A 23,775-nucleotide genomic window follows, 5' to 3' on the forward strand; every position below is an offset into this window, starting at 1 on the left:
GACCTACATTTCAGTTTCAGACTTCTTACCCTTCAGAACTAACATACAACTGCCAGACCTGTTGTAGTCTGTCTGTATAGGCCTGGAGGGGGGCTGTTCTCCATTGCCATCAATTGGAGACCTAAGAACAGCCTTTCTTTATGGTCATCTACACCTGTCCTGCTGGCTTAGGCTGGTGGTGGCTATGTGAGCCTCACTGACATGCCTGTGTGTGTCCTATGGACACACATTTGGGCCACTTTACTGCAGTGGGATTTGTCACCTTGTCTAGTACTGCCTACTTTATTGACACCAGTATTTGTTATGGATTTCATGCTGCCCATATAGGTGTCCACTATCTGCTACTATCCCATTCAGCCACCCAATTCCGTTGCATGCTGACATCCATACCATAGATACAACTAGCAGAACATACCACTCCATTCAGCAATTGATAGGAAGAGTGACTTACTCTGTGGTTGTGCCAGTATTGAGGATGGTGCTGGAGGGCTGACTATGTCGGATGCACATAGTACACTCCCTATACATGGCAAAACATAGGTAGTGTCATGTTTAGCATCTCTTTTACTGTATGTGTGAGTCAGACAGAGGTATCATTCCCTCCCTGGGTCCCTACCGTGTCAGTGTATGTGCTATGCATTGCCTCTTTGCCAAAGCCTGGACATACTGGGTATGCCTCCTTCTGCCTATATGGGCAGGCTCAAGTTGTTCCTCCTCCGAGTCCCTCTGTGCCTGTGCTGGCCTTGACAATGGTGGGGAGCTGTGTGGCCCTGCCCAGTGCTCTTCCTGCTGCAGCTGTTTCTGCAGGATCATATTGTGTAGCATGGCACATACAATGAAAATTTGTGTATACGCAGCTGGAGAGTACTGCAAAAGCTCCACTGGATATGTTCAGGCACTGGATCCGTGACTTTAGCATCCCAAAAACACACTCTATTATGATTCTGGTTTGTGCAAGTGCCTCATTATGGAGTTCTTTTTCCCGGCGTGTGTGCATTTCTGATGGGTGTCATCAGCCACGGCTCCAGTGCATAACCAGCATCCCCCACTATGTGGCCATATGGGATGTCCCTACTGGCAAATCTCTGGTACAGCGGTGTCATATGCCAGATGTGGGAGTCGTGATAGCTTCCAGGGCTGCCAGCACACACATTCAAGATAATGCCCTGGGCATCGCACATGACCTGGCAGTTGATGGAAGAGAAGCCCTTGCATTTTATGTAGATCTTACCCCACTCACTGGGTGGTGCTTTGATGTGTATGTGAGTGCAGTCTATAGCACCCACTACCTCAGGGTATTCTGCTATTTGGTGGAAGAGACGCATATTGCTGGTCAACACCTCATGGGTGTTGAAGAAATATATGTGCTCACCAGCATGTGCTGACATGGCATCCAGGAACTAGTGGAGTACCCTGGATGCTGATGCCAGTGAGATCCTCATGATATCCCAAGTTGGCCTTTGGAAGGTACCTATGGCTAGTTTTCTTAACTCTACACATACCTTGGTATTCACTGGGATGGGTTCCCCTCTGTTGGTTTTATGTGTGAGGCATGGCCGGCACAGCTCAACAGTTTGCTGTAGCATGTCCCTGTCCACCCTATATGCTCCACTATCTCCAGCTCATGCAGCCCCTGGTAGGTGATCCTGGGTCTCTACACTTTTCTCCTTGTCCTCACTGAGGGTTGGCCATCAGCATTCTCATCCTCACCACCCTCAGCCTCTTCCACATATTGATGTATGAGAGCGACAGCAGCCCCTATCATTTTGCTAGTTTTGTCAGGTAAAATTTCCCTGTCTGTGTACACCAGTGGTGAGGATTTTTTGGGAAAAAGCACAGAGTGAAAGGTGTTTGCATAGTTTACAGTAGTGTGCTGGGCTGGGCTGCTGCCTGTGTAATTGGCTGCTTCTGATACATTTCACCTGGCAGCTATGCTAGTTCTCCTTGATTACCTTCCTACTGCTGCTTTCCCTTCCCATTGCCTTCCCGTTTAAGCCCCAAGGTGCACTGCGCATACCCAGTGCTCAGATGTGAACAGAGCTGCTATTTCCTGTTTTGTTTTTTGTTTGTTTAAAACCTGGTGCACGGCACACTTACCCATTGAGGCAATGTAAACACTGCTAGGCAGCCTCAGACACCCCCCTTTCCTTAGCTGTGCTTAGCTAAGGGCAAACATATGCCACAGAGCACCAATAAGCTTAGAGCATGCATGACACTTCCCCTTATGAGGTCTACCTCTTATACTTATACCATGGTGTTGCTGCACCTTACATGGTTGGGTGCAAGCTAACACTAAGGGGAAATCTGTGATTCAGTATCAATCCCCTCATTTGCATCAAACTGACTGCTAATGCATGGTTACAAAACTGACACTCAGCCATCCCCCTTAGCAACCACTATTCCATGGTATTGTTGTCTTATGCATGCCATTGACTATTATAGCAGAATGCTGATTTGGGTTTAATGCTTATTTCCAACTTTTTTCTTTATTATCGGGCTAATCCCATTTGCGCACCACTGTCCTATGCTTAAATGGCTGAAATCGGCCAAAAAAAAAGTTATTTTTTTATAATTTTGCAACTGTTTCCCATGCCAGTGGCCATATATTTGGCCATTGGCATGCCTACTACATTGAATACATGCTTTCTTTCGAGCTGTCATGTCTCCGTTTTGTTTCAGAAATGTATTTAGTTAGTAACCAAATACATTTCTGCAGGTTACACTATTCCTGCAAAGACATCTGCCTGCTTCCTGGATCACTAATTCACCTCATTTGCATGGTTTTCACCAGCAAATGGGGTAATTAGCATACAGGAGCTGTGTCCATGCAGGAATAGTGTAGGAGGGCTCGTGCACATCCCAGGAGCTCGTTCCTGGATCGCTCATCGGCCATATTGCATGCAGCAGCAGCTCTTGCACTATTCCTGCATGCTGTGCAGAGTTTGCTGAATCCCCAGGATTCAACAAGCTCTGCACAATGTGCAGGAACAGTGCAAGAGCTGCTGTAGGCAATATGGCTGCTGAGAGATCCAGGAACAAGCACCCGGGATGTGCACGAGCGCTCCTGCACTATTCCTGTATGGACACAGCTCCTGTATGCTAATTACCCCCATTTTCAGGTGAAAACCATGCAAATGAGGTGAATAACAAATCCAGGAATTTGGCAGCTGTCCGTGCAGGAGTAGTGTAACCTGCAGAAATGTATTCTGCTAGTAACTGAGTATATTTTTGCAAACTACAAAACAGAGCCATAACAGCTCCAAATAGAGGGTGTATATAATGTTGAAGGCATGCCAATGGCCAAATATATGGCCATTGGCATGGAAAATAGTGTCAAAATAACAAAAAATTACTTTTTATTTTGGCCGATTTTGGACGTTTAAGTGTAGGGCAGCGGTGCGCAAATGGGATCAGCCTGAAAATAAAACTAAAACTTTGAAAAAAGCTTTTTAGTCAAAATCACAATGTTGCTATTATAGTCAATGGCAGGCAGAAGACAACAAGGCCACTGAATAGTGGTTGCTAAGGGGAAGGCACAGTGTCAGAAGTGTAACTAGGCATTAGCAGTCAATTCTATGCAAATGAGAGGAATGATACTGAATCACAGATTTCCCCTCATGGCTAGCCTGCACCCAACTGTATAGGTGCAGGAAAACCATGGTGCAAGCCTAAGAGTTAGCTAACATAATAGAGGAGTGTGTCAGGCATACTGTAAGCTTATTGGTGCTCTGTAGCTCGGGTTTGTCCTTGGCTTAGCAGAGCTAAGGAAGGCTGTGTGTCTGAAGCTGCCTAGCAGTCTTTACATTGCCTAAATGGGTGTGCGTGCTGCGCACCAGGTTTTAAACAAACAAAAAAAAATTAAACTAGGAAATAGCAGCTCCATTCACATCTGAGCACTATGTTTGCATGGTGCACCTCAGGGCTTAAATAGGAAGGCAATGAGAAGGGAAAACAGCAGTAGGAAGGTAATCAAGGAGAACTAGCATAACTTGCAGGTGAAATGTATCAGAATCAGCCAATTACACAGGTAGCAGCACAGCCCAACCCAGCACACTACTATAAACTATGCAAACACCTTTCCCTCTGTTTTTTCTCACAAACTCTACACCACCGGTGTACACAAATTGGGAAATTTTTCCTAAGAAAAGCAACAAAATGATACGGACTGCATTTGCTCTCATAAATCAACATGTGGAAGAGGCTGAGTGTGGTGAGGATGAGAATGCTGATGACCAACCCAGAGTGAGGCAAAGGAGAAGAGTGTACAGACCCAGGGTAACCTACCAGGGGCTACATGAGCTGGAGATAGTGGAGCACTATAGGGTGGACAGGGACCTCCTACAGCAAAGTGTTGAGCTGTGCCAGCCATGCCTCACATACAGAACCAACAGAGGGGGAACCCATTCCACTGGATACCAAGGTATGTGTAGGCTTAAGAATACTAGCCACAGGTACCATCCAAAGACCAACTGGGGATATCATGAGGATCTCACTGGCATCAGCATCCAGGGTACTCCACCAGTTCCTGGATGCCATGTCAGCACATTCTGGTGAACACATATATTTCCTCAACACCCGTGAGGTGTTGACCAGCAATATGCGTCTCTTCCACCAAATAGCAGAATACCTTGAGGTAGTGGGTGCTACAGACCGCACACACATACACATCAAAGCACCACCCGGTGAGTGGGGTAGAGTCTACATAAACCGCAAGGGCTTCCCCTCCATCAACTGCCAGGTCATGTGCGATGTCCAGGGCATTATAATGAATGTGTGTGCTGGCAACCCTGGAAGCTATCACGACTTCCACATCTGGCATATGACACAACTGTACCAGAGATTTTCTAAGGGGGGCATCCCACATGGCCATCTAGTGGGGGATGCTGGTTATGCACTTGAGCCGTGGCTGATGACACCCATCAGAAATGCACACACATGCAAACAAGAACTCCATAATGAGGTACTCACACAGACCAGAATCATAACAGAGCATGTGTATGGGATGCTCAAGTCATGGTTCCGATGCCTGGACATATCCGGTGGAGCCTTGCAGTACTCACCCGCTACATGTGCCCAAATTGTCATTGTATGTGCCATGCTATACAATATGATACTGCGGAAACAGCTGCTGAAGGAACAGCATGGGGCAGGGCCACACAGCCCCACCACCATTGCAAAGGCCAGCAGAGGCACAGAGTGACTCAGAGGAGGAACAACCTGAGCCTGCCCCAGTAGACAGAAGGAGGCATGCCCAGTATGGCCAGGCCTTGGCAAAGAGGCAACACATAGCACATACACTGACATGGTAGGAACTCAGGAAATAACACCTCACTCTGAATTGCACTTACAGTAAAAGGGATGCCAATCATGACACTACCTATGGTTAACCATGTATAGGGAGTGTGTTATGTGCATCCGACATAGTCAGCCCTCCAGCACCATCCTCAATACTGGCACAGCCACAAAGTAAGTCATGCTCACTATCAGTTGCTGAATGGAGTAGTATGTTCTGCTACCTGTATCTATGGTATGGATGTGAGCATGTTAGGGAATCGGGTGGCTGAATGGGATGGCAACAGATAGTAGACACCTATATGGGCAGCATGAAGTCCTTAACAAATACTGGTGTCAACATAGTAGGCAATACTAGACAAGGTGACAAATTCCACTGCAGGACATGTGGTGGGCCAAATGTGTGTCCATAGGACAAACACATGCATGTCAGTGAGGCTCACATACCCAACAACAGCCTCAGCCATCAGGACTGGTTTACACAAACACAATGAAAGGCTGTGACAAGGCCTCTGATTGATGGCTATGGAGAACAGCCCCCCCCCCTCCAGACCTACACAGACAGACTACAACAGATCAGGCAGCGGGATGTTAATTCTGAAGGGTAAGAAGTCTGAAACTGAAATGTAGGTTAATAAAACCTAAGAACTGTAGTACACTGATATGCCTCTAGTCTGCATGATAGGTCAGAATACAGAATGAAATGGAGTACCTGAAATACCAGTACAGTCATAGCAAATGTTTACAGTTGTCAGGTGTGCTCCCCCCCACAATCCTATGTAGAAATGTAGTAACATGTATGTGTAGGTATAATAACAGTGGAGCACAGATTACTTGAGCTGGCCAAAGTAGCAGGATAGATTGTAGTATGTGTACAATATGCAGGGCTCTGTGTGTTAGGTTGTTGTGTGTTGTATATTGTATGAAAGTTGTCAGCATGTAGGCATGGAGGGTTGTGTCCTGGTGGTCAGTGGCCAGTACTGTTGATGATAGGGCCAAGTTCTCACAATTGCAGTGCCAAACACAATGCATCCCAGCAAGATACAATCCAGCAGTAATCCATACTAGTTGTTCGGAGGTAATATCTGTCACCATCTGAAAGATGGACATGGCATGAATGTGGGCCCAAACATAAAAACAGTACACAGGTGGAAGTACCCTAAACAGAGAGTGTATAAAATGTTACTGTCAAATGGACACACCTTTGGAATTGTACATACAGATTAGCAGCACATATGTTGGCTGTGTAGTATGGAATACTGATGTAGTCTGGTCAAACATTGGCAGACCACAAAAGGCACAGGTATGAAGTACTGAGAAACTGCTGATGTCCCTGCACAAGCCAGCATAAGTGGAATGCCCCTCGTATATCTGTGAGTCAGCTGCAAGTAGCTTCCATAGCACACAGGCACCCAACTCACTCCACCATCAGCCACAGGTACCTCACAGGTCTTAACCCTGCTGTTGGGAATGAGTACAATCTGACTCCCACCTCTTTATGGGAATAGCCACAGAATGCAGCATGCTGAAGAGATGTCCCATGCAGGTGTGTCTCTAGCTGCAAGCAGCACCCTGCCAGCATCCACATCAGTGGATCAATAAGGACAGAAACTATTAACATTAACACCTTGCACACCTACCCTGTCACCCCAGGGGAATATAGTTGCTTGCAGCCTGGGACTGTAGGAGTGACAAAATGCACTGGCCTGCTACAGATGGCCTGCATCACTACCAAATGCCCTACAGTCCCCTGTCAAATGCATGTGTCTCACTCGTACTGCCAATGTATGTTATCTCATGGACTCACAAATATAACACAGTCCACAGAACACAAATACAAGGTCATGTCGACAAATCCCAGTAGCATGTCCACCATGTCATACAGCATGAACTGTGGACCAACACCTAAATACTGCTGGGATGAAGTGATAACTATAGGGATACTTATCATATAATGTTTGCATAATGTTCGGAAGAGGGTAGAATAACAGAGGGGGGGATAGAAGCATGGACACCATGGAGTGTGTGATGTCTGAAACTCAGATGTGTGCACATACTATCCCTGCTTGCAAACACAGGAATGGGTGACCACACACCTTCTCGTAAACCACAATATAAATGGGTAATGACCAGAAATATGAGCCCTGCCTCTGGGTAACCTGTGTGAATCTGTACAGCTGTGAGGTATGGCCACAGCAGGATATGGGCATACTGTCATGTCGCTGGATGTACAAGCATGGGATCCTCAGCCACCACAGTACCAAGGTGCTGAACCCTTTACACAGACCCATCAGCAAGTGTCTGCAGCTTTCCCTCCAGAATGGCATGATTGTGCTTGAATATTTAGGCTGCAGACCACAATACTGGACACAGTTTCATTCATCTTGTGTTACCCAGGAAAATACTGCAAGCAAATATGTATACCTGTCAGTAGTTGATGACATAAAACATTACAGTGTAAAACAGTACATATGTCTGAATATCTCTGCTAACACCAAAACTATGTAGTAGAAGCAGCACAACACAATTAGTTACAGTATCCCACTATCCTTTGTCCATTGTGACCCCATATTGTCAACTGATCTACAAATACCCTGCAGAAATAGGTTGCTAGCTGTAGGTGTAGAACACAAATGCCTGCACTGGAGTACAACCTACCTGGAATGGATTCACACATCCAATAAAAAATGTCATACTGGGCATGATCCCACACTTAAGAAATGAAGCCCATGTCTGACAACAAGATACTGAAAGATCATACTGGGCATGCTCTCACACTTACAGAAATAAAGTCCATGTCTGGCAACAACAGTGGACTATACATATCTGTCAGTCACAGATGTTTGTGCACACACTCCACATTGCACACCAGTCATGCTTTGCACACACATGGGATAGGAATACACATATATATCCAAGGACAACACACTATAATAGGCCAAATATACACATACATAGATGTGTGGAAGAGAGTGACAGATAGTGACAAAGAGCTTCCCATCATTAGGCCTGTCCCACCCAGCACACATCCAATTGGTCAATACCACATGATGTGCAAATGTCTATCACTGTAAACCTTTGCCTCTGGTATCCATCAGCACTATAGTGTCTATGGTGCTTGTGATAACTGTGTAACATGACTGTGCAAGTCATTATTCATCTAGCAGTTGTATACATGTTCCTGTTAAATATAAACCTGTGTGTGACTTGAGTGTTGTGTGCGTGCTTCCAGATGAATGGTTTATGGCCCATTCACACACACTGCACTCCCCATTGCCCTACTTTGGCAAGCCTACTGATGTCATTCAACTTGAAATACACCTTTGGGAAAGAAGTAGCTCTATAAGCTCTGTGGCATGTGCTATAGCTACATAATGCTGTAGTGTGATGTACTAGTTAGGTAGGGGTTCTAATCCCAGACATGGCAACTGTGAGACTGTGTGTGTGTGTGTGTGTGTGTGTGTGTGTGTGTGTGTGTGTGTGTGTGTGTGTGTGTGTGTGTGTGTGTATGTGTTTGTGTGTTTGTGTAGGGATCAATGCTTTTTAGGCCATTCACAGTCACTACACTTTCCATTGCCCTACCTTGGCAAGCCTGCTGATGTCATTCACCTTGAAATACACCTTTGCAGAAGGGCTAACCCTATAAGCTCCATGGCATGTGCTGTAACTGCGTAATGCTTTTGTGTGATGCCTTAGTCAGGTAGGAGTTCTAATCCCAGACATGGCAACTGTAAGACTGTGTGTGTGTGTGTGTGTGTGTGTGTGTGTGTGTGTGTGTGTGTGTGTGTGTGTGTGTGTGTGTGTGTGTGTGTGTGTGTGTGTGTGTGTGTAGGAATTAATATTTTTGAGGCCATTCACAGTCACTACACTTTCCATTGCCCTACTTTGGAAAGCCTGCTGACATCATTCACTTTGAAATGCACCTTTGGGGAAACAGTATCCCTATAAGCTCCATGGCACGTGCTATAACTGTGTAATGCTATAGTGTGATGTACTAGTTAGGTAGGAGTTCTAATTCCAGACATGGCAACTATGAAACTCTGTGTTTGTGTTTGTTTGTCTGTGTAGGAATCAATGCTTTTGAGGTCATTCACAGTCACTACACTTTCCATTGCCCTACTTTGGCAAGCCTGCTGATGTCATTCACCTTGAAATACACCTTTGCAGAAGAGCTAGCCCTATAAGTTCCATGGCACGTGCTATAACTGTGTAATTCTATAGTGTGATGTACTAGTTAGGTAAGAGTTCTATCACAGACATGGCAACTGTGAAACTCTGTGTGTTTGTTTGTCTTAGTAGAGATCAAGGCTTTTGAGGCCATTTATAGTCAATACATTTTCTATTGGCCTACTTTGGCAAGGCTGCTGATGTCATTCACCTTGAAATACACCTTTGGGGAAAAACTAGCCCTATAATCTCTGTGGCGTGTGTGATAAATGCAGTACACTGCAGTAGCAATGCATAGCTGGGTAGAGGTTTGAATCTCAGCACTGTGAAGTGTGTGTGTGTTTGTCATCAGTATCTTGTGTGGCAGTAGCTGTGATTGTGTAATAACAGGACTCACTGTGGGGTGGGTTTTGCAAATTTCTTATATTGAGGACCTATTATATGTCACAATGTCCACCTTACAAGGACAACAGATGTCAAACAGCAGAGAAGCTGATGTAGACAATCCATACCCCTACATGTGACATTATGGATTAGGGAACAATATAGGCAGCCCTTGTATTACCCAGAGAACACTCTCCACACATGTCTCATACACAAACACACTTGGCTAGGCAACAACCACTGTGTTGGCAGTTCCCTGCATATTGCCCACAGATAGTAACCATGGTGTGATTGCAGTGGACTACAGAGGACATGACACCCTGTTCCATCCCTACAATAGGCAAATAATTGCTTACAGTGGTCCTTTGCTATGTTCCCCACTGGACGGCTGCAACAACTGTAGAGTCAGCAGATGTAACCCACAAAGGAAATACCATGCCTTATACACATGCTCTGTATGGACCAATGCCACTAACACCAGTGAATACCTCTATCATGCTGTCAGTGTAGGTGCAGGATCAACCTCAGTTCCATAGCCAGTTCTTACCACATGAGGTCAGGAATGCCACATCAGATGATAACAATCTGTCCACACAACATGCCCCAGACACCCCAGGTACACTTCCACATGTCACAGAATATGCATGTGGGTCATGTGCACATCCCAAACACCGTCCATGTTATGGAATATAGAACACATACATGGCAAGCATTGCACAGCACTGGCCTCCCACCACAGTAACCCAAATGAGTGGATGGCGAATGCAATACCCACCTTTGTGTGCCAATCCAGGATCTACACCCCTGAGCCACATTGTAGACCACTGTCATGTGGCCTGATGCCAAGGTATACCCTTTGTCTAGCCTTGTACAGCCTTCTGGCACAGTCAACCACTACACACCTGTGAAGCAATGAACCCCTGCATGTCAGTACTGGCAAATCTGTACTGTGTGTGTGTTGAGATTAATTATTTGGAAGCCATTCACACTCTCTACATCTCCCATTGCCCTGTTGAAGCATGCCTTCTGATGTCAGTCACCTTGACATACCCTTTGCCCATATATCAGCCTGATAACCTCTGTGGTGCATGTGATACCTGCGTAATACTGTAGTGTAGCAAACTAGTTAGTTAGGAATTCTAATCCTGACCCTGCCAACTGTGATAATGTGTGTGAGTCCCTGAGAGGTTGTGGTTGTGTCTTCCCTGACACCTGCTTTTGTGCACAGGCGCATGTACTAGACTTACCTTATCCCTCCTTTATCACTGTTGCTGATGCCACTCACCTTCAAAGATACCTTTGGACAGCTCTCCAGCATGTAAGCTCTGTGGCGCATGCAATAACTGCTTAAAATATAATAACAATACATAGTCAGACAGGGGTTTGAAACCCTGTACTGGTAAGTGTGTGACACAAAACATGTTTAGCTCTTACTCTCCTACCCCCTTCCTTTCTTACTTTGTCTCTGTCTGTCTCTCTCACTCCCTCTCAGGTGGATGTGGAAAAGTACACCTGCATTGCTTAGGCAGCAGCTTCACTTTTGTAAGTGATGCTCATGATCAGCTGATGGCCTGTGCACAAATTGCAGTCCCCCACTAGCTGATTGCATGTGGAACAGCTGTGGTAACATTCCCATACACACTCTTATAACTAGGAACATCATGTGGGTGTTGACTGTGAGCAGGACTTCATGTTGGTGTTTGGCAAACAGCACCACAGAGGGTAGTGGGATATACCTCTTACAACATACACTGTGGAGACAGGCCAACAAACAGGATGGGGATGTTCTAGACATGAGGACAGAATGTAAGTCTTGCTCTTCTACATTTGAAGTAATGTTGGTTTAACAGGGTTTGTGTGGAGATATGGCTGGTCTACATGATTTAATATCTGTCATGACAGTGTTATGTGGTTGAGGAAACTCTCAACAGTAGGGCTATCTGCAGACTGGCCAGTGTTTGGAGTCTTACATGTGTTGTGTTACTCACAGATGTCCTATCTTTAGAAATGCAGTAGCATACTCTGAGGATTGCAGTCAGTACACAGTGACAGCCATGTGAGTTACTGACTTCATATCCCTCATAGGACATATGTCACAACAAACCCTGTTACAACAGTAAATGTATGAGGTTATCACAGCAACATGTCAATAATGGCCCTGTGTTTGTGCCTCCAGCCACAACTCTGTCAACCTTTGTACATATATCATGCAGTAAGAGGTGCATATGTTCAGTACACCATTATTTACTGACATCACACCTGATAACAAGCCAGTGAGATATCAGACTGCTAAACATGTTATGTATAGTAGGGCTTATATTTGAGGACAAAACCTGGACATTCTGTTGTAGTGTGTACAGTATTGAGTCTGTGTACTTATGGTGATTGTTGACAGAGTGTGTATTGTGAATATGTACCTTGGCCTGTGTACAGACTGTGTACAGACTGTGGTAGATGTCATTGTTCTTGGTCCTGTTCTATCTGATGTTGCATGCTGCTCCAGTGTATGGTACCCTATCGGTGTACATGTTTGTAGGACCAAACCCATACATGTCCCATACTACAGTCAGGCATCTGACTACATTGTTTATTAGCCCAGTATATGTAGGGTTAGTGTGAGTGGCACATAGGATGATGGTGTTGATCACACAGTCCATATACTGTAATATTAAGCACACTTACCATATGTGGCTGTGGCTGTATTCAGATTGTTTGTGGGTATGCGCTGTCACACAGGTGTCTGTTACTCTGTGCTGTTACATGCCTGTAGAGCCGGCTATATTTGCAGGTACATCTGTATTCTCCCATAAGAAATGTAGGACAGTGTTGTGGCAGCCTGCCTGTTGTTTGCACAGTGCTTTGTGACATGCCTAGTAGCTCAGTGTACTTACCCACTGTGATGTTATGTCCAGATATTTGTCAGATGTACTGCTGCTGGGCCACCATAACTGTTGTGTATTTCTGACAAAGCAATGGAATACTGTATAGATGTATCTCACTAACTAGTGGGTAGTATGTGGGCTTGTGACCTCTGCTCCTCTGGTTATTATGTGTCAGGACAGACAGGAGTGTGTGAATGCATAAACTGTTTGAGCATATCTATTCCAGTATTTATGTGATATACCCATTTACCTGGCTGTAAACATCCACTTTGTCAGCCTTGGTCCACACATCTTGCACTAAGGGGTTCTGTGTATACCTCTGGACTGACCAGTGAGTGTCATACTGTCCACATGTATTGGTCATATCTCTGCTGTATTCCACAGGACCATTATTGTGATATCTGTGGTACTGCACCGTGACGATCTAATGATGTCTGTCAGTAACTGATGGCATACATGTCAATATCAGATGTGAATTCCCACACAAAACATATCTGTTAAGACAACCTCTGTTACAGTAGCAAGTCTACATTTATACCTGCACTACTTACATGACATCCCCTTGCACTAAGAGGTTGTGATTATTGGTGCTGAGGTATGACTCCACTACATGTTCTGGACATATGTTAAACATATATATATATATATATATATATATATATATATATATATATATATATATATATATATATATATATATTAACTTTAGAAGCATACCGGAGATTTGGAATTAGCGCTTCTGGTGTTTTGCTGTGATTATGGATTTAGGTAAGTGTTTATGTGTTAAGGATTTTGGGTAGGGACTGTGGTGTGTGTTAGTGTGTTTTGTTACTGTGATGTGTGTGTGTGAGGAGAATATAGATTGCGTGGTGGTGGTGGTGTTTTGTGTGTTTTTGTATGTAGCACAACCTCAGAGTTAGAATATTTAAGTAGGAGGGTGTGGAGGGGCACAGCCCCCCACATGGGGGTGCAGGTGGGTCTTGCCCCCCCCCCTGCTTTTATGTGTAGGATAGAGCTTGTGTTTGTGTGTGGGGCGGAAGGTGTGTTTTTCCCTTATATGCACTGTAGTATGACCTCTGCAACAGGCATACTTATGCAAAAGTGCTTCTTCGGTGTCACTTTCGCGTAAGTATGCCCGGCTGTAATGGATTCGGACTTTTGATCTTTCGATCAAACGTCCTAGAGCCATATATATATATATATATATATATATATATGCATACATACATATATATATATATATATATATATATATATATATATATATATATATATATACACACACACACACACACATACATATATATATATATATATATATACACAGATAGATCTATATATGACCCCATATATATAATGCAATATACAGTTGTATGTAAATACATATATATGAATATATATGTGTATGTACATGTACACATTATATCTACATATGTATATGTATATATATATATATATATATATATATATATACACACACACACACACACACACACACACACACACACACACACACACACACACACACACATATCCTTGTTATGTGTAAACATGACTGTTGTAGTATATACCTTCCCAGATGTATCGCACCTTATTTATCTGATATGTGTATATTTAAATATAACAACATACGTGATTCAACATTAATATGACTAACAAGTACTACACAACTGTAGAAGTCATAGCAGTTGTTCGATAATATTCAGTATGTGTACTGACAAATATATTGGAAAAAGCTGTCTTCACAGCTGTAATGGCTTAGTGGTTAACTGCTGTGACTAAAGTGTACAGGGTCCTGGGTTCAAGACCTGCAAGGGCTGTTCATTTTATTTTTTTGCTGGGCAGAACAAGGGCTGTTGTATAGAGAGTGGTTAAGCCAGTTTTGAGCAGCTTTAAGTGGGTTTGCATGATGGTAAGTGCTGCTAACGTACGGTTAAACGTACAGGTGCTTACACCGTGTCGGCTTCACTTACCAGTGCACAAGTGTGCTTAGCATTTACATTGCAGCAATGCTGAAACCTGCTAAGCATGTCTCAACCCTGGTAATCAGTGCTCACATTCCGGTCTGATAAAATAGGGTAATGACATCTTTAATAAGTGTATTTAATTCCATGTATATAACATGCGTCTATGTGCTGTCATTACAGTAGCAAGGGGTGTGAATCTACTTTCTGGCTTGTACAACACTCTTTTCCATTTGAATGTGTTGCATACATGGGCAGTATCCCAGGTTATATGCAGTTACACTGGCATGTAGTGTTTCATTACATTAATACTGTTGACAGTGCTTTCCCAAGTAAGAGTAGATTGCAGATTGTAGTACTGGAACCAAACACCCCTGCATGCAAAGATGGACTCTGTGTCCTCACTGTTGTGTTCTTGGTGTGTGAGCTGTGTCTCATTAAATATTTCCTATGGGATATTGATCTGACATGTGGATATTAACTGTAGACTACTGTGTGTATAGGGCATGTCAGTGAGGGCTGCTGTCAGGTAGTAATGGCATACCTATTGTTGTCAGAAGTCTATCTGGCAACACATTCATCCTATTGCATAGCCAGTTGGATAGCTGATATCTGTCTGTCCTCTGTACAGATGTGCAGATGTCAGGTATCCATCTTGGCTGCTTACAGGCAATCTATGCTTGACTGACACTGACATGTCTGCCCAGCTATGTTATGAATGTCACAGCTAAGAATCTACACATTGTACGCACCACATACCATGGATACCTCAACTACACTACCACAGTCAACAGAACATGCTTGGGTATAGGTCTCCAAGACAGACACTGACTATGTTATGTAATACATGTTGCATACATGTCAACTGGAGCACCTCACTGGTCCTCTGCAAGAGGCAACCAAATGATTGGATGCTGCATGTAACTCTCACCCTGAGGATCATTCCTGTGGTATCTTTTGATAGATGGCCTGCTGGCACATGGCAGGTGGCATGATACCACTGTACACACATCCCCTACACTTCCCATCTCACCGTGGAGAATTACCTGGTACACACCTATGAACACCTGCACCAATGGACCTCAGTACTGACAAATGTGTACGTGTGCATTACTGAGAAAAAATGTGTGTTTGTAGACCTGCAGTTGATAATACCCTGAGGTCCTTCACACCCACTGCATCCCGCATTGCCATAGTTAGATGTGGCTGCTGCTGTACCAGACATTACATGTACCTTGTTACACTCTTCTCCCTAAGGGCTACCTGGTGCTTGCAGTACAAGCACAACACTGTTGTAGAAATGGGTTGATAGGCATGGGATACCCTCTGAGTTCTGGCAAGTGTGTGTATGTGTGCATGTGTGTATATTTGAGGGATACAGCATTCTGAGTCCACATTCTCCTAATACAATATGCCTTGCCACACAGTATTAGTGATAGTTATGTTACTGATCGTAGGAGAGCCAAGACAATGCATCACCCTACTATTGCTGTGGCATGTACAGTAGCTGCATATCCCTGTAGTAGCACTCTTGGGATAGATAAGGGGATGTATTGCAGTCCTGGTCAATATGTGATGGTGGGTATGTCAGAGTGTTATCATGGGTTGCAGTGCATACAATATCCACCATGGGGTGTGGGTGCTGGGTATACTGTCTTTACACCATGGTACCCCAGTACATGTCCCATGTTCCACTGTATGGGGACCACTGTCACCATCAACCATATAGGTAACTGATAACACTATCCAGCCCAGTTATGCATGTGCTGTGCGCAACTTATCTGTAACAGAATGGACACACTGACAAGGTAGTTAGCACTGATAAGCTCAGGTCTCTCAGATGTGTGTATGACTGTTATGTGTTTGTCAATGTCCATAAACAGCCAGTACATCCCCATTACCATACTGTACAGGCCTGTAGATGTTCTTCATGTAACATGTAACCTGAAACACATCTCATCCTAAAAAATGTGTGGTGTGTGCAATTAAGGCCACACACATCTGTAGCACTACATACCTAGGTTGGAGTTCTAGTCCCAGTGTTGCCAAGTCAGAGCGTGTGTGTATGTGAAGGAATCTTCTTCCATTTGCAGAATATACAGGTCCCAGGAGATCATCTGTCTGAGAACTACCTGGCAAATGCTAACATTTAACAGGTATCATCCTGTGGAAATACATTCCATCATAACTAGTGGTAGATGTGTAAATGCCCTCTTCCCCACTATATAGGTAGGTGTACATTGATACTAGGGTTGGTATATATAGCTGGGTGTAGCTCTTGTGGACACAGCCATCATCATCATTGCAGTTAGTGTTGAGTGTATCCTCCCGCTTAGCTGGCGGTAATACTGTACAGTTCATGTTAACAGGTTAAGTAGTTGTCTATCACGCCATCTGTGGTTCTACAGCACCTCTCACCCTCCAAAGGGTAGGGCTGTGCCACCCACACCAGCACACCTATATTTGCTGAGTTGAGGATTGCACTACATTGGGGAAGGGGACATCTATCCTGCCAGTACCATCGTCAATGACATTAAACTAGCAGACTGCTTATTTCCCAATGTGTTGTTGTACCTATTCTGTCTTGGTGGAACTACATAGGCTAAAATGGGTTCTTTGCACAGGTGCATACATCCATGTGTACAGTATTCTTTGTGTTTTGCATCAAGACCAAAGCCTCTGTGTGTGTTATACACAAACATGTGGTGTGTACCACCCAGTACACTTACCATTGTCCACTGTAGAAGGGCTGCTGACATCAGCCACCATGCACTCACCTGTATACACCACCCCCAGACCTATCAGCTATGTGGCACATGCAGTAACTGTTATACAGTCCTGTGATGTGTTCACGTATATCCAGGATATGGCACAGCCAAGGTGTCACCACAGTGCCATACCCCTTGTAGAATACAACAGCAGACCATCATCTTGCTGACATATGGGCACCTACAACACAAATGGAATACATAATGGAGACAACAATCACTCAGTGTTAATAACAGCTATAATGTATCATGGCTGGACAGCTACACTTTCTGACATGTAAGCATTAACCTTTACTGCTAACAACATGTTATACAGCATTACATTGGTACACCATAGTACAGTCACCCTGTGCATCAGAACTATATTAGCCTGTCCCTGCATCGATGTTATGGATAAAAGGGATGTGGCACAGGTATCATCATATGCACAGGGTCTGTTGTTGGTTTGCCAGAGACCTAGGTAGAGCCATACGTTTGACACCATGTGTGTGAGTGAGGGGGTTTAATTATTAATTGGGCTGTTGTGATGTGGTATGTGTAGGTATGGGGTTGCCCTAGCTGTGTTGGTATTTTGTGTGTGTATGCATGCACACAGTTCTGCCATGTGGCTGCCCTATACAGGGGTTTGTTGGACAACTGCAGACTGTACCTGGCAGGATGTGCAGTTCACCGTCTCTGGCCATGGACATGAGAACTGTGCCTGCCAGGGTTCCACTGGCACCACCAGGTACAAGCCATAATATGGTGCACTCCCCTGATGGCATATGTCCGCTGGATCTGGGTCCCTCTTGGGACCGGCCAGGGCCACGTGCATGTGGCCTGCTATGGTGTGGTGTGGACAGTGCCCCCCTGCAAGGCTGGGGTTGGTACTGGCACTAGGGGAGCATCTCTGTGTTCTGGCACATCCACGTCGACCTCCAGCTGTTGGTGTTGCTGGCCTACGTCCATGTGGCAGTTGCACCACTCCCACCATATGCTCGAGCAGAGACATTCCATGGTCGAGGATTCCCACCATGTCACTCAACCGTCTATCCATGACCACTAAAAAATAACGGAGGGCACCTGCAAGATCACAAATGTTGTCAGTAACAGCTGAATGAGTAGCCCTCTGCATCCTGAAAGCCTGTCTGGTGTACCGTTCCATACATGCCTGTGCCTCCATGATGGCCTGAAACATGTATCTGGTGGCAGCAGATGTGGCACTTCTGCCAAGGGCATGATGACCAGCAGCCCTCCAATGAGCACCCCTGTACATCTGCCTATGTGGTACCCCACCGGACATCTGGCTATGGCTGCTGTGTCCAGACACACATGCCATCGATACCATACTGTCCTGTCCCATGCCACAGACCATCAATTGTCCCTCAGTTATGGCCACTGGTGATGGGGTATGTATAGGCAATGTGACTGTGTGCGGGGATGGGGTCGATGACAGTGGGATGTCAAACGATGGTGCACCCCCTGAAAACCCCGCCTGTGCCCAACACACCTATCATCATTTTCAGATTCTGTATGGACACCAACATCAGACTGCCTGCAGGAGGGACCCTGACCCACCTCGCCACCTGTGAGGGGAAACAAGAAATGCACTTTAAGACCTGTACGTCATTGCTTAATAGTACACACACACACACACACACACACACACACACACACACACACACACACACACACACACACACACACACACACACACACACACACCCTGACATTCCACCATACTACTTACCTGTCCTTGAGTTTACAGAATGTTCCTAGTTTTTTCTCTTATTTTCCCCATCCTGCATCAGTCTTGAACAATTACATTCAATAATACCAATCATTAATGTATCATTCTTCTAATTTCTCAGAAAAGTGATCACAAAACATGACCTGTTACTCCATTAACTCTTTAACTTGATTGGAGTCATTTTTTCAAAGACTCCCTGATGTCATCAAGTGTTCACCCTGGTTTTGTCCAGACATCTTGAACATGGCCCCCATATGTTATGGGCTACTACAGTCAATCAATAATGTCACGCACTGGAGTTTCATACTTAACTATTGTTCAGTAGATGCAAGATCTGTTGCTCTATTAACTTTTTATGTGGACTACAGTAATATTTGGAAACATTCTCTGGTGTTGTCTAGCAATTCCCCAATGCATCTTAGTGCTGCATACATGGGTATTCTTTCACCTTTCTGCTAATTGCAATTAAAAAAAAGTGTCCCTGGTGTCTAGTTTTCCCTCCCAAAGCATCTTCCATGCTGTAGACTTTATTATACTATCAGCTGTCCTGTGATTACATTTCAGGAAAGTATTCTTGATTTCTAATGTGTCTGTCCATGTCCATCTACTGTGCGATGTCTAAGGGAAGTTGAGAGGTATGAACAACCCCACACTCACACTTGTGCATACATGGACACACACACAAACACATATACACATACACACACACATTCTACATACATCAACCCCCCTCCACTCCACCATATAGGACTTACAGACAAATTCACCCCCCCCACACACACACACACACACACACACACACACACACACACACACACACACACACACACACACACACACACACACACACACACACACACACACATGTGAGATTGCACAAAGATATTACACACAGACCTCTCATTACCCATTTGTCAACATGCATGACATATGGCACTCAACAGCATGCAGTGCAGCCATAGTCAATCCATGTTACCAACATTAAACATCTCTGTGATGCATGGGTTGTGTTAGTAGGTGATGCCCCATCCCCTGGAACACACTGTACCGTGTACACAGTATTGCTGTGCACATGTTCGGCACCCTGGCATGTATTGTGCACCATACCTCACAGGTGTACATACCATTGCTGAATGTGTATTACTGTATCAGTTATGTTTGCTCTGCTGCTCACAGCCCCTATTTGTTTGTCCGACACATACCTGGGATGATATGTGGACAGATGTCATTTGTGAATGCCTGATGTCTGATTTACAGATCTCATCATCAGCGGTGCATGTATGGCCAATAAAATACAATTATACTGACAACCTTCAAACCTTACCATGGCTATGATGAGTGTACACACCCTTATTGATATGGCACCCTCTTCCCTGTTATGCCATGGGGCCACATTACTGCATATGTTAACATTACATGAACCTGATATGTGCCATATGACCTGTGCAATCAAATGCAGTATCAAACAAATGTGTTAGTTGTGCAGATGCTGACTGAGATGCATACAATTTGTGGGTGCATATGTGTGCACACCCTTATCAGGATGGTTTGTTGCACCAACTGTTATGTGAACTACAGCAGTCACTATTCCTGGAAGGGGTATACTAGCATGGGCCATCTGCATTTGTCAGCATTTGGTCACTCTGCCCTACAAATGGCCCCCAACTCTGCATGATTGCAAGGTCAACTCATGTGCACAGCCCTTGGAGTCACACAGTGCCGTCACTATTGCTGTGGAGTCAGGGTTATGTCTGCCACAATTCATGACCTTGACTGTGTGCAGATACAGCCATTCTTAGCAAGCTTTGTATCTCTGCTTCACTGCACTGTTGTGTATGAGGATGACACTCCCTCCTCATCCTTAGCCTTTTTGCAGATGCTTTACAACTATGGCCTACACATGTGTGTCATTTTGCAGTGTCCCAAACTCTGAACACCATGTGTACCGGCCTAGTCCCTGCTACAGAATGGCAAACATACAGGTGTACACTGGCACCAGCAAGGTATAGATGAGGATGGTGGGCCTAAGGTGGGGTGAGGTGTTCGTTGTGCAGCACATGTATCTTAATTGATACTGTCTCTGGGTTTCCAACTTGGTCTTTGTACACCAGTACACATTGCAATGCATGACTTTGGGGGACTTTTGCTGTTAAGCATACACTACCTGTACAGAGCTCTGGCTGATGTTTCCATCTGATTACCTTAACCCATGGGCCACACTTATGCAGAGTCCAGGCAATTGCCGACACAGGTACTGCACAACCAGTACTTGCTAGAAATTCCTGCAACTCCCTCAGTATTGAGGCATGTTACTAGGCAGCCTGCATGACCAGTTTGCAACATGTGTCGTCGCCTGTCTTGGATGGCCATCTGTTTATTTTCTACATTAATCCTGTCCCATGCATTCACGCCATATACATGACTGTCTGCACTGTTTGCCATGTTGCATGCAATGATATGGTAAGGCTACATGCCCAACTCCTGGGTGCTACCTGTTGGGTATGGGATCCATTCCATGGCTTGTAAGATGTGTGCAAGCCATGGCTGCCTCTGTTGCAGGTAAGTGGGCACATTTGATGGCCAAACATCTTGGACAGTAGACCATTTCTTGGTGTGACATTGAGGACCTGTACTTGCTAGAAGGTCCATACTCATAAAGAGTGCATGCTGTCAGTACCTCAAAAGCTGCTTCCGCAATATGTTATATGGAGTGTATGCATACATATGCTTCCAGTGTTTGTGAAGGTATGTATTATCCATATTTGCTGTCCTAACATAGGATTCCATGTTACACATTCATTGCTCATGCTAGGACCACATTACAGGTTGTAAGGGTTGTGGAAAGCAGTATTGTGATATACCGTAGTATAGATCTGTAACAGTTGCCATTGTAATAGTGGTATATACACTCTTGTAGCACTGTATAAGGGTGATGTTTCAGATATGTCCCTACTGTAGGCTATTTGTCCCACCATTATGGTCATCTCTGTGCATGCATTTTGCAATGACAGGTTGTTAGTTATATTGCAGGACTCTTACATACCCCTCAGATATGCCACCATGGTGACCACTGTGATGAAGTGCAGTTAACAGCAACAATAAGTGAACATGTACAGCATAGATTATGGGTAGCTGTGTTAAATGTGTGCATGAAATATACCATGGCCATTACATGACTGGTGTATCGGCAAACCTGAACAAACACCATACTCACCAGCTGCAGAGTGATGCCCTGGAGGTATACCAGATGGACCTACATAGTTGTGTGAGAGATGTGATGTCAGTGGCCACACCTGTGGCATTGGTACAGGGTCGTAGCAGCATTACAGTACATCAACAGTACAAACCCACAATACTACAGATTATGCACATCTGTTTATTACTACAACGCAGCAAACGACTATATATATATATTTCATCTCACGTATGCACGACTAAACTCTACAGATGCAGATGGATACGCAACAGTGGTCTACTGATGTGCCCTATGGCCTTACCTGCATGCTTCTCAGCCTTTGTGTGGGTAGCACCCACCTCCCCTATGCACTTTGCTGGGTCTTGTGTTTGCAAGCAGGCAGGTGCCCCGAGGCTGGAGAGGAGCTCCTCAGCATGTGTTGGCATGACCCCCTCCATGACAAGCTGGTCCCTCATAACTACAGCAGCATACCGATGGGCATGGCGGAGTAGATCTGTGCACTGATGTTGGACCTGCTCATAACTGCGGTTATGCAGGCCAACATTGTTTACCCTGTGGACAGGATCATTCCACAGGGTGGTCCTCTCCTGCAGATCATGGTCTGTATGTCCAAACAGGGTATGGTAGTGTTGCACCAGGTATGTGATGATGACATCATTCTCCTAGGGTGTGTAAATCGGAAGTCTCTCCTGGGACATTTTGCCTGAAAGACATACAGAGGGAAACAGGTCTGAGGACCTCATACTGCAAGAATATAATAGGTGTTTATACACATCTCTGTCTCCCCCCACCATATTTGCAACAACAATCTGATCACACCACTCAATGGGTATGTCTACAACAGACCTACTGTTGGGACATATATCGTATTGTACAACAATTTGTGCAATGTTTTTGTAGTCATGTTCCATGTTTAAACACTATCATTGGTGGTCTGTTACAAACAATGTCACCTGCATGCCATTGTAAGGGCCTCTATGGTTCCATATATGCATGTGTTCTGTTTGCTATGTGAGTGCTGCACATCTGATGTTTTGTGTTAATGGGGATATCTATGCATGCTGTTAGACATAATCCTGGAATGTGTGGACTATTACTACCCACATATGTTCTATAACAGTGACACAATAGCATGTTTGGGAAGACAGTTGCCAGCAGAACCACCTCTCCCACCTCATCTGGCCATGTTACCAGGCCACATCACATCTGAGACCCACTCTGGGACCTCATCATCTACTGGTCCTGCACTACCTTCAGGTGAAACCACCTCAGGTGATGGTGTTCGCCCACCGCCCCCCCAGGAGCACACACATACAGGATCCTGTCACCCGAAGTCAGGTCCAGTGTCTGGTGTATAGGGAGCTCCACAGAGACATGGGGGGGGTGCTACACC

This window comes from Protopterus annectens, chromosome 13.part0 (assembly GCF_019279795.1).
Source record: "Protopterus annectens isolate FY-2018-M chromosome 13.part0, PAN1.0, whole genome shotgun sequence".
Classification (NCBI taxonomy): domain Eukaryota; kingdom Metazoa; phylum Chordata; order Ceratodontiformes; family Protopteridae; genus Protopterus; species Protopterus annectens.